This window comes from Apus apus, chromosome 4, assembly GCF_020740795.1.
Source record: "Apus apus isolate bApuApu2 chromosome 4, bApuApu2.pri.cur, whole genome shotgun sequence".
Taxonomy (NCBI): Eukaryota; Metazoa; Chordata; class Aves; order Apodiformes; family Apodidae; genus Apus; species Apus apus.
Window position 1 is genome coordinate 58200505 of NC_067285.1, and position 18105 is coordinate 58218609.

The following is an 18105-nucleotide window of genomic DNA, read 5'->3' on the forward strand; positions in this document are numbered from 1 at the left end:
TTTTAACTCTCCTGATGAAATTGTGCTTTTCTGTGTGCATAGTTTTTCTGTGTGCTTTCCTGCACAGTGCATAGTTACAGCATGATAATGCGATTCTGACATCAGAGAAAAGATCGATAGACTTGGGAAAACTGAGCTAGCTAGGGATGTTAGGGTATGAATTGTTTAACATGCTGGAATATCAACTTGCTACTTTTATGAATTTCTTGTATATGTCTCTTATACAAACCTATACAGAAATAGTACTATGCAGAATTATTAAGCCACTTTTCTGTAGATGTTATCCAGCTACAACCGAATCCCCAAGACAAAAGCATCCAAACAACAATTAATCTCTCCATAATACTATTAGATACTGCACAATAAATTAAAAGATGACTTAAAAATTATTGCCAGCAAAGAGTTAATTCCTCTAGATGAAATATCAGGCAGGATTTGCTTCCTCTGTTTTATACAGAGGATTCAATATTATTTCTTATTTGAATGACCAAATGAAACAACCTAACAAAGTCTGGTATTCTTTTCATCTAAGGAAACAAATGGCATTTTCCTTGTAAAGGAAATCCCTAATTTTGAGCAGAGGAAGTTAAAATTAATCTGGAAACCAAGGAAATCACTCTGCAATTTGCACACAAAAATGATGGGTTTGTTTCATTAACCGATGCCTGAACACAACATTTAAATTGACACATAAAACCAGCAATTGTCTTAATTTGTGTGGTGCACTCCACACAAAAGCCCTAAATATGTTCAAATTAGAGCAAGCTGCTTGATTGTCACTGCAGTCTCATGTCATATTAATGCATGACAAACATTAAACCATACACTTAAATGGCAATTTATATCATTTAATGTTTACTGCCACACCAGATCATCACTCATTTAAATGTGACTTTCTGACAGCTAATTTCAGTTAATTTTCCTCGATTCACTTAATTAGAACTTTCAATCAAGAAAAGACCTGTACATATCTTCAACATTTTATCATTCTTTTTTTTATTATTATTTTTATTAGGATTCCCAGCTACTGAAATGCTGAAAGCATCCTTTAAAATTAATTACCACACAGTATAGTATCCATTTGTATGATCATATGGAAATACCTTACAATGTATATGTTTAGACAGGTTTTTTCCTTCATCTTTTTTTCTTTTTAAATTAAAATAAGCCCCAACATTTAGACACCGATACACAATTAAAACTATAAAAAACCACAAGCAGGCCAATTAAAAATTAATGATTTCAAAATTGTTTAATAAGATAAAACCAGTCAGGAGTCTCATGAGTGTCCATAATACTATAATGTGCAGCCATAAAATTCTACAGGGCTCAGCAAATGACAATGATAGGAATTAATTTTCTTGCTATTCTGCTAAAAAAAAAAAAAATTAACCCTAGAATATACTTACTGTTATCATTATAACTATTTAATGTCAGGAAAAGTAGCATTAAGAACTTGTGATTTTTTATATTGTTGTTAGTATCTTCCTTTTCTTCAAAAACTAGATTTGCAATTGGTAATTTTACCTTCACAAAGCATTTGGACATAATAGCTAAAAGATATTATTCTGTAGGCTTCCCAGATAAACAGATTCATAAAACTGACTTTTTCTTAAAAAAGCAAAACTAAACCACACTCCTTGCCTTTTCATGGAATGACTGGGAGCCGTCCTAAATTTACTTCTCTTTTTCAAGTTTAAAATTATTTTACACTTCTAATTTGCACAGATTAAAACATAGATAATTTTCTTTCATTTTTTTTTTTTTTCTACATTAGGCCATTTCACACCTTCTTTCTCATTTGCCAAATCACAAATAAAAGGGCTACATGAAACATGACTATGATCAGCATCAATACTCAGGACCCTGAAGGACAGACCAAACGTACCTCACAAATTCAAAGCCTAAAGAAACCTGCCTGTCATTTCAGGTTCACTGTTAAACTCGTGGTTGGAGGCAAGTACTTATGCTATGACACAATCGATAGAGGAACAATAGTTAACAGTCTGAATAATGATTAGAAAAATAGAGTAGACTTTCAAGGAAAACGACACAATGTACCAGTATGTGTGATGCACTTTATAGCCACTATTTAGGTATGGGTGCTCCCTAGAAAAAAAAAAAAAATCTTAGAAGTTAAAAAGTTTGATTTGCATAACTATCGAATTTTTAAAAGGTTGGTTGTTGGGGGGGGGGGGGGTGTTTCTGGTTTTTTTTATATATATATATTTTTTTTTAAAATGTTATTGTTAGCATTTATCTCTTGCAAAACTAAACCAAGGGTATCAAATGGTAAACATTTAGGGTTACTTCAAGCATCAAGGACAGCCAGTGCTCATTAAGGCTCAAGTTAAATATGGCATGCAGCGATGGGATACTAACATCCTTCCCATGCTGCTCTTAAAGCAAACCAATCAATTGTTAGCACTCCCACAACAGACCAAGTACATCGTTTACTGTGTGCTCTGAGGAAAATGTGCAAAACAAGAAAATCCTCTAAAATGTCCAGCATAATACAGTACCATTCAATCCTATTGAGTTATTGTAAAATAAATCAGTGACTAATGCCCAATTGTTAAAGGATCAAACAAGACCATGAAAAGACCGTCACAGGAAGCCACACACAAATTGTCAATTCTGTCCACAGGGACTCATATTAACTTTGACAAACTGTCTTGGGGCTGATATCTGTTTCTTTAATGAGATCTATTAGGCAGAGACTAAAACACTTGAGATATGCTAAAAAGTACAGTATACAGATGTCAAACACAAACACCTATTAGTAACTTTCATTTCTCCATTCCCAAGGTAGAAACACTTCAGACACATCAACAAATTGAAGCTTTAATCTTATAAAAAAAAAGTCAGTTTATTCATAAATATTTTTGAAATGCACAATCTGATGTCACTAAACACATGCAATCAAAACTGCTTCTTCACAAATGACTCTGCAATTCATTATTTCATGTGCATTTTTTAATGCTCCGTTTTCTAAAATGTATGAACAGAGAATAATTTCCTGCTCACAATCAAGGACTTATGTCACTCTAATATTGATACAAATTATTTGTTAAAATATGGCCAGAATGACAAAAACATAAAACTAGCAGGTTAGGAAGATTTGTTCCTTTTTCCAACACAAATGCTCTAACTATTTATTATTATAAACTTAAAAAAAAATTATACCTCTGGAATCAAGACTTGAATCTTTACAAAGACACTGTAGATTTTTTTTTAAGTGACTGCCATTGGTTTTTACCTTCTACTTTTATTGCTGGTTGAGATTATGTATTGCCATCTAGCATATGAAATTATGTCTATTAAAAATGAATATAATCTGTGCTTGAGATTGGGATGTTCCAATGCTGCAATTACATGAAAATATAAACTGTATTTCTTTTCACCAGCATAGATATTTATTCATACTCCAGTTATTCCGAAAGAGACCACTCCAGTTATTCAGAAATAGACCACAGACTTGCTTGCCTTATTCTTATGCTGATAAAAGCAAAGCCATCTTGAAGCACAGCATAAAGCTCTTATTTGGAAGACAAAAGTCCAAACCATACAAAATACATTTTATATAGTTAAAATGAAAGCAGAAACTTTTATGATAAACCAAAACTGCTTCTCATACCTGAATAAGCTTTCCTATTCACTCAATTTTTAAAAAAAAGAAAAATAAATTAGAAAAAAAAAAAATCACATCACCAAAACCTCAGGAATATACTACATCAGTCAGTAAGAAATTAAAAATCTCAAGTACAAATACTTGCCTATTACCTTTAATTGGATAAATATTTTAATTCCTCCTTGAAGTAAGGAATTTCCTTTGAAACACTTGATATAATTGAGTCTCTTTTTTGCATTCCATTTGAAAAATATTTGTGTATGAACCAAAAAGCATGAATTAGGATTTCACTCATTTTTAGCAAAAACACAATTTTCACATGAAAAATAGTATCCTTGAGCACAACAAAATCACCCTCATAGCTGCAGTATCAGTAACTACTTTAAGCTAAGTATGTATGCTAGCTTGGAAGTATGCGTGTGCATGTACATTAAAAAAATAAAACACAACAAAACCAAACAACTGGAATTCTGTTTGCATGTGCAGGCTTTCAGACGCAAGTTGGTAATGCTGCCTTAACATTGATAAACGACCTCTGTAAGTTACAATGAAGAAGGCTGTTTTTTTCAGCCTAATTAGAACTGTTTCAAATTTTCCTGCTAAATATATGATAGAAAGTCCTTTCAACTTTTTTTTATTATTATTCTAGAGTTTCTTTCCATGTCAACCTTGTTCCAATCAAAATATGTTTTGAATTAAATTATTTTGATTCAATATGTGGATCACATTTCACTTTTAAGATTGAAAGTCCAAAAAGGAAAAGTTTAGGCTGTTCAAACAAAGCAAAAGCAGCCACTTTGTGGAAAGCTATTCACATTTACCAAGACTGACAAATTGTTTGTGTGCACCATTAGGTCTAGTTTCTGCAATAGTTGCCAGATTTCCTGTCCTCCTAATAACATATTAACTCTTGAAGTGCTGGCTTTATCTTTTGAGATTTCTCAGTAACTACTACTATTTAAAAGTAAATCACCAAACACACTTTCACCAGCAACACTATATGATCACATGGGTAGACACTGAGGGGAAAAAAAAAAAACGTATAAGCAGCTATTAGAAAGATATTGAACTCAAGCTTGCCTTGAAGTTATCAGGAGGAAGAGGACAGCAGACATACTAAGGAGAAAACTGAGTTCTGCAGTAGGTAATACAAATTTCAAAAGCACAAAATAAGCATCAAAACAGTTTACACGATTGGTAGTTTTCTAACTTGCTAAATAACTGTTCTAAGCAAATGCATATAGTTTTATTTACTGTATTTTGCAACTTGTTTTAAATATTAAATACTTCAGAAAGTGAGCAATTACTTCACAGCTTATGTTAGAAGAACAATCTTATTCTTCCTTTTTTTGGTTGTTCCAGAAAAGCACTGCCAATGTATTCTTTGTCACTGTTAAAACCAAAGCTAGCAGTTTACTTTATTTCTCTACTTAGTTACCAATATCAGGATAAAACAGAAAAAAAAAAACCCACAAAACAAAACAAAAAAACACCTCTGGAAGATATAATCTTGATTAAAATATTTAACTCAGATACTTTACTGAAGATGACTGATCATGTAGAACAAAGGGTATCAACAATCTGAAAAGAAGCTCAGACATAAGAGATCTCTGGAAGATAAACTTCCCTTCCTCTGCTCCTTCTACTTCTCTGTATTTAACAATAGGGCACTAAGTAATAACAAAAGAGAAAAATTGTGTAAAGGTGTAACTTAATGAAACAATTTTGTGGCAAGGTGTATTCTGCATAAGCAGCACTTCAAGAAAAATGTTTTTCAATCTAATGACTCAAACTCCTACCTGAATTAATGCGACAGTTACCAAAATAAGAGTGAATTAACAGCATGTTTAGCTAAAAATCTCAAGCACTTTCGCATCTTTTGGTGATTTCTATATTCAACTTGTAACTGCTATTTTGTAGTCTAAATGGACGAGTCAGACAGCTGTTATGTATTTTATAAAATAAAAGCTACATTTCCTTTGAAATTTGGCTTGAATCTCAACTGAAATGTCTATCATTAAGTGCCAGGAATAAAAGATTTAGGTGAATATGAAAACTTGCCTTGGAGCGTTCTTAGCTACTCTGTCCATAAGAACAATGCTCACCCTTAAAAAAAAAAAAAAAGTTCCACAATAATCTGCAAATTTGAGAGCAACATTTTAAGGCAAAACTGCTACAACTTAACATGAACAATATATAGATAACAGACCAAATGTTGCATTTTGTTGCTAAGTATCTAAGTTTAGACATCAAGATGTTTATCTTTTGTGAGCAATTCCATTCTGCCTTCAGAGCAGAACAACTCAGAAAGGTGAAGTAAAGCATCCTGGCTTGCAGGATCTCCAACGTTACCCGTTAGTAAAAGACACAAGATGTGGCTGTCAGGATGTTTGGGAGCCAGACTTAACAAAACACACACTTTCAAAGATTACACTATAGTTAAGAGAAACTGAAACCAGCTTAAATAAAACTAACACGGGTCCCACAGCAGTGCAGTTACAATGCCACAGGCTGAAAAACGGCTGACTTGCCCATAGTGTGTGTACTTGGTATATCCTTTTCCTTGAGTGTGCACACTGTTACTCAACAGTTAACAAACTAAGCATTCACATATTGGCTTACCTCACTTGTTCACATATTTCATCAGCCCCGGTTGTGACAATACTAACTTCCCCACTGAAAAAAAAAAAAAAGTGGGCAAAACCTGTCAGCTAACTGGCTCCATAAACCAAAAGATGCTTTTCAAAAGCCATACCGAGAATGACCCCTTCCTAGTTGTCTGATCTCCTCTCAGCCAGAGGTAGAAAAGATATAGAAGAATCGTGATGGGAACAAAAAATGATCAGGAGAACTTTATTAAATTCCCCTACATGAAAAATAATATATGAAAGCCATAATTAATTACAGTTGTGAAATCACACAAATGGGTATCATTATTCATAACTGTGATAATTCTGATGTATGTGGCTTGCATTTGTCCTTCCCCGGAGAAACCTAGAAAATATAACCACAACTGGTTAGACCATAACCATTTACTACTACAAATATGGCTAAAAGTATTTATAACACCAAGAGGTGTTGCTGATTTCTGCACCATTTCCACCTCCCCCCATGCCTCCCATTGCTCACATTTACAATGTCTGCTATGCTGTTAAGAGAATCCTCTCCTCCAGAAGAGTAAGCAGCATCGTGAGGCCAAGACAGTGAATGAAAATACCTTTTGAAAATCCTCACACACAGCACCAAAAGGAGGGAGGAAGCTCCCTCCTCCCTGAAATCCAGCAGTTCCTCTACTAGTTCCTCCAGCACTTGTTTGCATGGAGACTGACAGCCTGGATCTGGAACCTATTATCCATGGAAGTGGGCTGTTAACCACACAGCTGACAGTTGGCTCGGTCAAATAAGTTTAAATGAAGTTTTGTGTTTAAAAAAGCCACCAAACACCAAAATCCCACAAGATACAAATGTATTTTACAATGCAGTGTTGTATACTGATGGAGCTGGCAGTGAAGCTGTGCAATTATGTTAGCATCCCATGCTGACATGCTAACATATCTTTCCTCTCAGAAGGTTGATGCACATAAACTGCTTCTAATACTTCAGCTAACTTGCGTACTTCAAGCCAAGGGACTTCTCCCTGGCATCTCCTTCAGCCTTGTCAATGTGATCACAGTTGTTTCCCAATGTCATATACTAGCCAAAGACAAACTGAAAGGTCAGAGACTACACACTTCCGAAAGGGCATTTATCATGGTAAACAGGGATTCACCTTTAAATGTTACAGACTCTTCCACATTAAGAGAGGTACAAATCACACTCTACAAAACTTTAAACCCTGTAAAGTTTGTTTGTTTGTGAGGTTGAGCAAGCTTTTTCACTGAAGCTAGAAACAGGCCAAACTCTGAAATTCAATGAAGTGTTACGAGTACACTTACAAGTGGTGGTATTTTAGTTAACTTATACTAAATTAATACATAGCTAGCATAATTGTAATGATGAAACTCAGTGAATGCAATGAAGGACATTAAGTTTTAGAAAATGTTTGAAACATTAACTGAACTTGCTTGATTAAAATGCAAAAAAGGTTTATGTGAACACAGACAAAACTACACTTGAAACAGCTTTCATTAAAAGTATTAGGCTAGGTACTAGTATTCTATTAAATCCTCAACTAAAGTTTAATCCTATGCATACTGTCTGGTTAATGACAGCCCAATACACTTCAAATTGGGAGAAACTAGTGAGTTTTTAAAATGTATTTTACATCTCATCTCATGCTTGTACCTTTCTTCCTTCCGATTTACTCTGTAAGCCCTAAAAATCAACTGTTGCTTTATTTTTGCACTCTGCTTCAACAGCTTGCAGCATTTATGCTGTGCTTTGATGTGTCAGTTGTATATGCAATTCACAAGAACTGTGATGATCAACAACTATTAGTATGCATGTAAGAGGAGACAGAAATCGTTGCAAACACATGGTCTTCAAACCACTGCAATAGCACAAGCAAACAACTTAGAAGAGCTGTAGAGACTAATCTCATTTGTCTTTGAAGGCAATTCTGGGGAAAAATGTTCTAAAAAAATTTGTTTAAGATTAGGAAATGATGTGACAAGAGGTCAAAGAATTTAAAATTTAAAACACAGTTTAGATGCAAGTCAGGCAGACAAGTCATTTCAATCTTGTCATTTGGCTTGTGACTGCTAATTCACAGAATAGGAAGCATTCGAGAACTTTTGTAGAAATGAACACAAGATTTACAAGGCAGTTAGGGTACCATATCTGAATAAATCAGTCACAAAAATAGGAAACAGCACTATATCATCACGTGGCACAAACGTGTAACTCACTCTGGGGCTAACACACACAGATGAGCATGGGATTTATTTTCTTGCAGTGATTATGAACAGTGAAGTCCTGATCTTTTATAAAGACATTCAGAGTGATTAGGATAACAATACAAGGTATGTTTGGCAAGGACATCAGACTCTTTAAAGTTGGCATTTAACTGCGATGACAAAGGAGAAACATTGTTTGACTTCAGCAATTACTAAGAAAGGGAGAATTTGTGCATCAACGACATTATCAGCTTCTACACTCAGCATTTAAGAAAAAAAAAAAAAAAAGATCAGATGTATCAAAGATACTATTTGGCAAATGAAATGTTTTTTGCAAGCCTGCCCAAACACAGAAGGTTCTCATTTAACATCTTGTTCTGACATATTTGCTAAGCAAGCTACCAGGAAGTCTGGATCCAGAAGAACTGGTGCTGAGGGTGGTTCACTTTCTATCAAATACTCTAGGACTAGAATTTCCACAGCCTCCTCATTAAGGAGGACACTGCCCCAGTCTTGACAGTGTGTCATGCCCTGTCCCAGTGGATCCCCTGGCCTGTCTCCCACTCCCTGGGAGCAGTTTTACTAGTGCTGGAATTTATAACAGAACTAGGAGTTCTGGTTCTTGGGAGCTGGTTTCAATGCTTGAAAGAAATAAAACTGAAAATGGATTGCATTTGTAAATTACTTCTTAAAATGTCCATCCTTAGAAAATGCAAAATCTGTTTTTTAATTTCATCATGCATTGCATGCTGAGTTCCAACTAGTTTTGCTCATAATGCTTTCCTATATAAAGTTTAATTTCTTCTAGATTTTATTCCCTTATTTCACCTAAATAGCTTCAAAATTCCACTATGACAGCTGTACACAGGAACACAGTCATATATTGGGCATGCTCAGGAAATCAAGGCATAAACACCTCCAAGTGCAGCAGACATTCTGTAGCCAGTTGAGAGCAAACTTTTCGTAACCCCTATATTACTCTGCCATGAACCGTGTTGGTGGGAAGGACATAGGAGATGAATACTATTAACATTCGGAGGTTATATACTGAAAAAGCATGTGGTCGGTTATTAACATTTTAATGAATTCTTTTTTTCCAACTACATCACAGAATCAGACAACTATTCAGGTTGGAAAAGACCCCTGGGATCACCAAGTCCAACCATCATCCCTACTCTACAAAGTTCTCCCCTAAACCATATCCACCAACACCACATCCAAAGGACCCTTAAACACATCCAGGGATGGTGACTCAACCACCTCCTTGGGCAGCCTATTCCAGTGTCTAACCACTCTTTCTGTGAAAAAAATGTTCCTAATGTCCAGTCTAAACCACTCATGTAGCAGCTTGAAGCCATTCCCTCTTGTTCTGTCGCTAATTACCTGTGAGAAGAGACCAGCACCAACCTCTCTACAATGACCTTTCAGATAGTTGTAGAGACTGATGAGATCTCCCCTTCAAGCGTTCTTCAAAAGATTTATTCTCTAGGCCCTTCACCAGTTTCATTGGTCTCCTCTGTATTCGCTCGACCACCTCAATATCTCAAATGCTAAATAAGATATTAGAAAACCCCAGAATTTTCCCTTGTATCAAAAATACATTTTTCTTCATAGAAGATGGTCTAAAAAGACCCAACATTTAGAAACAAAATAAAAATATACTGCAAAAAAACAGTACTTAACTCCTATCTTTCAAAAACCCCATTTCATTCAGAGGCTGAATTCCCAGAGACAGCTCTTGCTCTTTACAGTTCAAACAAGCAAGCAACTATCTATAACATTACTTCCCAGTATGGAAAAAGAACACGTTTTTTTAAAAAAATAATTTAAAAACTCAAAGCCCAACACAAAGTTACACGATATTTTTAAGTAGCAACAACCTAGCGACAAGACTTTAATCAAATAACATTCTATTAAAACTACCTAGTCAGACTGGGGGTAACACTAATAGATTAATTTTTAAAAATAAAATCCCATCCCTGTGGCGTATGAACTTTCCTACCCAGGGTACGATGAGCACAAGGACACCATCAAGTCCTTGTCTCACAGTCAGGGTTGCTCAGAACCATACCGGACCGATCTCAGCAGGGAAGCTGCCGGTCCCACAGCTTCTCACCATCACATCACACAACAGAGCAGCCACCACAAGCGATTTGGGCACCTAATCCAATCTCTGCCGCCTAATCCTGACGCTCACCTATCGGGCAGAGCAGAAGGGAAATGTCCACTGTTTTGAGCTTGCTAAGTCTGTAATTTCAGCTCTACCCTTCACTTTACAGGTCAAGCTGCTGGTTTTTTCAGGGTTGTGGGGTTGTTTTGTTTGCTTTGTTGTTTTTTTCACGCCAGGTATACGCGAAATAGCAAAGAACCCTTTGCGTAGGCTTTGGAAAGGAAATTTAAAATAATAATTAAAAAAAAAAGGCGCAGCACGCTCTTGCCATGGGCTCGATCCGGAGCCACCGACCCGGGGCCGGCCGAACCCTCCCGTCGAATGGGGAGCTCCGGGTGGCCCCGGGTGGGCGGCACCGCCGCGGGGCCCCGATTCGCCCCGAGCCGCGGGGGGACGTGGGTGCCGGCACCCGGAGCAGGCAGCAGCAACCGCTGCCGTAGCCAGGCAGACCTTGTGAGGCAAAAAAAAAAAAGGCGCCGTTCCTGCAAAGCACTTGCGTTCCCGAAGCAGGAGGCGATCCCCGGGCGCAGCGGAGCTGCCCGGCTCGGGCTGCGCGAGCAAAAGGCCAGCGGCGCGGCAAGGGTTAACGGGCGGGGGAGGGGCGGCGGGGCACGGGGACTTAATCAGGGAGCATTTCCCGAGCCAGGCATGGAGGGGCCGCGCTAATGAGCCTCAAGTACCCTGCAGTGGCTTTCAAACCTAACTGGCTTCAAACGATGCCACCTCGTGACAGAGTGCTGCTGGCCATACGAGGAGGGTGATTAGAATAAATGACTGGAGTAATTAACTCTGATTGGAAACCACCTGACTGGAAAGAGAAGCTAGGAGCTGTTTAGCCGAGGGTCTTCTGGTAGCAAAAGGAAGCTTTCCTTTACTCCAGTGTTTGTAAGTGCTAAAAGAGCTCTTCCTTTCAAATAGGTATGCGGTGGCACTAATGAAAAGCAGCTTTCATTCAAGGGCCTCCCCATTCATTCTGAAAGGGGGGGAAAAGAAAAGCTTCAAAGTAGAACTAATTTACTTCATCCAAACCCCACTTTGGGGAGCCTGTCGTTTGCATTAACACCAGAACAAAATATTGTTAAAAAAAGAGTTTTCTCTTTTCGTAGCTAGTTTAAACATTTGAAAGACACCTGCAAGTTGTTCGTTCGTTGTTTTGTTTGGTGGTTTGGTTTGTTTTTTAGGCCTTCATAGAGAAAGCCAGCCTCTGCATTTTCTATTTTGCATGCCCACGTTGCCAAGCGTTCCAAAGCGTGAACGAGGTTCGTTCCCTCTAGCGGTGGGAACTTCATTTTTTGAGCGATGGAAAACAGCAACAATTTTACACCTTTTTGGAAATAGGATTGGCAATCTCCAGCAGCCCTTAGGCAGGAAACCTATTGGCTGCACATTGGCTTTCTCTGCCACGCAATCTTGCCACTTTATTTTACAAAGCAGAATTACAAAGAGTGAGGGCATTACTACCTGCTGTTTTACAAGCAATCAGCAATTCATTGTACCAGTGTTGTCCTGTACCTGCTGAGTAAATGCTTTAAAAAAGTTCCACTAACTGCCCAGTAACAACTACAGTATGGTAGCAAAAGCAGTTCACCAAATGTTTATACTGAGACTGATTTATTTGACAGCTTTACACCTTCAAGACATGATATAATTAAATGTTTTGACAATGAAACAAAAATTGTGTATATTAGAAAGTCGTTAAATACGTACAGTATCTAAAATTGAAATGTACTATGGGTATAAAATACAATTTCTGAAATGCTCCTATAAAATGGATAAAATGCATTTAACTTTTAAAGAGAGATTTATTTTTTTTTATCCTTAGACTTTCTGCTACTGTATTAAACATCTAAAAACGTCCTAATATAAGCACTTTATGAATTTAGTTCAAGAAGATTAAAAATGCAATTCTATGTTATTTTAAAAAGCAATCAAATAATAACAGAGACAAAAATAATGGACCTAAAATATTATGAGACCTGTTAAAAGCTAAAATACTAAGCAGTATCTTAATTTACTGTGTCAGTTGTTATTTTTATTTGTTTCAAAACATAAATCAACAGCTGCCGCGATGGCTTAGAGACAACTAACACTATGATGTTAATCCTGCCCCTCCAAAGCTCTCCTGTTCAAGCCTCAGACATCCCTTTGTGCCTTCACAGGCCAGCGAGATGCAAGCTGGCACTTCCTACCATAGAGAAGAGGGCACGCAATGCTGAAAAGGGGGTTCAGAAGGAGAAAAATTACCTGCTGACCATGTCTATGCTCACAGGGAGACTAAGGAGAATGGTGGGTATGGCTATTCATGTTCAAAATTAAAATGGGCATGTTAAAAATCAAATTTTAAAATTGAAAGAAATGTCCCTAAACTATGGTGACTCACTCTAAGGTCAGTTCATATCTTTAAAATGCAGTTTCATTATCATTTTTTGTAGTATGTGTATAAAATGTGGGCTTATTGCTAGACTTAAAAGCTAATTGTTTAAACTATGTATAATTACATAACCATTATTTAAACATTAAAGCCTTTAAGCAACTATGCAAAAACATTTAGAATCAACTTTGTAATGCAGCTGAAGAGCACTGTCTTCTAAAGGAAACTGTAATCCAGCAAAAGGTAACAATGACCAGTTGTTTATAAAAACCACTGAAATGTTTGGGAACTAGTTCACATTCTCATGCTATGTTTATGTTTCCATTTATCATCCTTCTCCTTGAGAAGATAGCTCAAAAGGAAAAAAGAGTAGAGACAAAAATTTTGTTTAAATTACACATGCAGACGTCAGGTAATTTAACAAATCGAGACAAAAAAGGGATGCCTGTGTATAGCTAAAATCATTATTGCATTAAATCATTTGCTCCTCTGTCCCCCTCTCTGAGGGACCCATCCTTGCAGTGTAGTTTCTATTCTTATTGTACACTCAGCTTTGCCAGAAACTTCTAGCTCACAAATGAAGAAAAGGAATCAGAAATACAGTCAAAATGTAAGAGTATACTATGTACAAATGTTACTGCAGTCTTACTAATCAAAGAACAGATCCGATCTTTACTGAAAATGTGTATCTTAACGATTGACTCCATCTTTCCTCACATTTCCATTGCATTGTAACAAAACATAACACCATATATTGTGCCCACAGAAAATAAACTGGCAGTGATGGGACAATTTCAGGACTGGTATAATGGACAAATGGAAAACAGTTATTCATCAAACTGTTCATTAGGAGAATTATGTGGCTTTGTTACACATGACTGTGGTGGGCTGTATTTCTGAACAGAAATATCTATTTTTGCCCTACACTCATAAATTACTGAAGCCACATACATGTCCATGATGATGTATGTGATAACTGAATGGGGGGCGATTGTTTTTCCTTACACTTTCATTGAAGAAGGTTCAGAAAGCTTCCATTTTGTTTATCAAATGTTTGGGTTTCAATTCCAGATTTGGTTACATGTCTGCCCTCCAACTGCCATGGGGTTTGAACTAAACTATTAAGAAAACTGAGAATCAAAGTAAAAATACCTAGTTCTTTTTGGAAAGAACTTTTTCTTAGTCAATTCTCTACGTCATTTTTGTTACAAAAAATACCTGGGGTGATGGCAAATAAAGAGTCTCATTTGAAAAATGTTTCTTTTCTGTGATAAACTGACAAGAGAATTCTTGCCACACAAGGACCAGATAGGGTATACTGGTCTACTACAAAACAATCTAAAGTAAAATTAACTTTTCTGACTGGTCCTATTATGAGTTATCGCTCCATGTAATTCAGGGAGTGGCCTGGATTACAAGTGGTGCTCATTGAGTACATCACCGTTAATGCAGAATAGTCCAAAAGCTTATAAAAGTAATGCTAGCAACCATTTGTTAATCACTCAGCTTACAGTATCCTCAGTTCTCTAAATACGTTTTCCCCCCCCCGAGAATGTCCGTGAATTCGAGTGAACATACCAAACAATACACCAGAGTAGTGGACGCTTAAGCAACCACCATCAAGGTGAATATTTTAAAATTAACTGTAATAATAGTGTTGTACTATTCTCTTAGCTTCCATGCACACATGCTAAAATCTGTTTGGAAATTTTTTTCTATATTAATATAAATCTTGATATTTTCACTCCACCTCGAAAATGTTGTAAATTGCTTTGTAAAATAATTCACAGTAACGTTTTAGATAAAAAAAACCCTCTCCTTACACTCTCAAAAGAAATATCTATTATAGCAATACTTAGAATCTATGCCAGGGATCAGGTGGCACTGAAATACACACAGAGAAAAATTCCATCTTACTCAGATATCTTTTATACAAAGTCAGGATTCACCACTTGTCCTAATGCATACAATCAGCTGGAGAATAACATGCACTATCCCAAATCGTTTGGACATAAGAAATAAAAGCATACAGGGTGGTGGGCCGGATTAACTGTAAACTATATTTAGTATTCCTCTTCTTGCAAAAGATAAAAATCCGGTTATATTTGGTTTTCAAACAGGTAAATACATGGAGCAGTCTTGAAACGCTGCTTAACTGTTCCTGAAAGCTTATAAAGGAAAACTTTCAGTGGCTTTATGTAACAGCCTTGCCACTGAGATGACAGAATTTGCTAGGTATATAATTTAAAGTATTACATGCTTTAAGTTCCTGTAAATCAGTTACGTTAATCCCAATTTTTACTGGAACAACCATATTCTCCAGTTTCCTTACATGCAAACAATAAAATGGCCAGTGCCTTTCCATGGGCAAGAAGTGACTTAAAACAAGGTTTGTCTATTTCTACATTTCATTCTTTTGTAACTAACCTGGTCTGTATTCATAACTTAATTGTGGCAATGTTAATGTTATTTTAATGATGATTTTTTTTTTTTTTTATTTCAACCTCTAAATGAGAGCAAACATATCAAATGACCCTAAACACCTTAACTCATAAGGAAACGAAAACTGGAAATTCTGAAGTATCATAATCTGAAGTGTTAATGGAAAGGACAGGCTACCTGCTACCCAAAACCTTTCTCAACTTTTAAAGCATTTAAATAAATCCCCTGTTCAAAATTTTTTTTAAAAAAACAGAACACAACTGAATAGCCACTTAGAAAAATAACAATTAATGATAAAAATCTGAGAATTTATGGTATAACAATCAGAATCAGAAATGCATATATTTAAGAAAATCTATTTTGTGGGTTTTTTGGTGAAGTTGATTTAACTTGAGCAAGCTCTCCACTTGTTATTTACACACAAAGCACATACCAGATACAGTGTAAAAATCTAAAACTTCAATACCTCCTTTAAAATGTACATTCATAAAATCCCTAAGCATCCTATCACAGGAACTTCTCATATAACATAGTAAACACCATAGGAGGCTTTACATATTTATGTCACTCATGCACTGTACATACACTAAACAAGCCATTTAGTTTTTCTTTTTTACAAAAATACACCAAGCCACATTATAAAGATTTATTATAGCACTACAGAAAATAAGGGAAATGTGCTATGATTTATTAGCCAATTAAATGCATAATTACTGATTTATCCCTCAAATTATGTATGAAAAGCCCTATTGTTGTGGGCTGAAATGAAATTTTTAGTGTATCGTTATTGGCAATACTAAAAATTTTCGGAGAAAACGTTCAGCTCAGTGTATACAGACACACATATAGAGGAAGATAATAAAAACTTTTTCCTGCAAAAACGAAAGTGGGTATGTGGGAAAAATAATTATTAGCAAGACATAATGCAATTAAAATTGGCATTTACATCTGTTTCTGCCCCAAAACTAGAAGTTAAGATATTGATAAAATATTTTCCTGGACAGGAAATTTAGGAATTTAGAAATACTAAAATGTAAACAGTTCTTTAAATCAAATTGTGTTTGTCTTTGGTTGGATTTTTTTGTTTTATTTTGATTTTGTTTGTTTGGATGTGTTTTTTGAAGTATTGCAATTATCTTACTGGTCCTGAGCAGAAGATATATGTAAGAAATTCAGTATCACATTCTATGCACAAAACGAAAAATAAAGGTGCTTGTAGAAAAAAGATTCCTTAAAAGCTTGTGACTCAGTATGGACAGAAACTTCATAAGCTGCCTTGTGTTTCAGTGCTTGTTTTCCAGTCATTTTATTGCCACTAGATAATAACATTACAGTTTAATACTTAGTATTTAGTTCTGCAAAAAACTTATGTGGGCAATACAAAAACACATAGCAAAAAGCCTTCCAGCAGGACAAAGACAAGGTATTTTCAGAATTACCAGGAACAGAAAGCCACTATGGCTGCCTAAGCACATAAATCCAGCACAATGTGATATCCTCTGTCAGGCAAAAATCCTGCCTGAACAGTAACTGCGATCTAGGGAGCAGGGAAGAGGGAGGAAGAAAAGACAGAGATCTTCAGTAAGTTTGCACTGGGAAGCCAGGAGAAGGAAGGGAAGGGCTACACTGTCAGCCCCCAAAGCCACAATTCATTCTTCCCAGTTATGGAAGAGTTAAGAGTTAAAAATCATTATCAGAAATTTTGGACCTCAAAATATGACGTCATTTTCATTTGCCTAGGAAGATTTGAGCCTTCAGAGTTTGTATTTTCAACCTTTTATCCACAGAATTAGAAAATTGCTTTAGAAACTAATAAATGATTACAATTTATAGACTCCTGCAAACCAACAATTTCAAGAGCAACAGCTTAAGGAAAACACAAACTACAGCAAAATTTAAAGTGAAAAAGCCTGGTTTAATGGAGATTAAAAATGGAAAACCTTGAAGAAAGGGTTTACTGGAAACTACATGTAAAAAAGAATTGTAGACTAACTTCACTATATAACCCAAAGGTCCTTCTACATAAAACAGTGGGGGGTTCACGTTATATTGAGTGAGATGTGTACTAAAGAATATTTTCAAAGGCCTTACAGCTGCTGGACCACTCAAGGGCAATAAACTGTTTAATACACCTAGTAAAAAGCACATAATTAATAAAAATATGAAAACAAGCAACTAAGTTTACATTAAGCCTTACGTTAATTTCAGCACACACAGGGGTATTAAATGGAAATATTACCAACAGTTAGAATTCAAAAACTTGTTTCTATTACAAAGACTTCATTAATTCCATACCTATAGCAAACCTCTCCTTTTTTAATACCTAAACCTCAACCTTTAGAAAATTTGGAAGTTTGGACTTTGGCAAAACAAAACCAATATGCCATACAGTAATTTTTTTTGCCCTAACTGCACAAAATAACTCCACATCCCTCTGTTAAGACACACAGTAATAACTGGTAGAAGTAAGGAACAAAATCACTGTAAGAAACTAAAGTATAATTTACAGACAAAAATATCCATAATATCAAAGTAAAAAAACCAACAAAACAACAACACACCAAATTAAAAAAAATAATCCAAAACAACCCAACAACAAACAAACAAAGGAAGATTCAAGTATTGGTACAAACTCCTGAGAATGATATCTTGGTTT

At 35.9% G+C, this 18105-nt stretch overlaps 1 protein-coding gene across 3 annotated transcripts in view; it reads right to left on the reverse strand.

The window, feature by feature from the left end:
* LRBA (LPS responsive beige-like anchor protein) overlaps positions 1-18105 on the reverse strand; it is a 406974-nt gene that overhangs the window by 59161 nt on the left and 329708 nt on the right. The window lies entirely within an intron of this gene.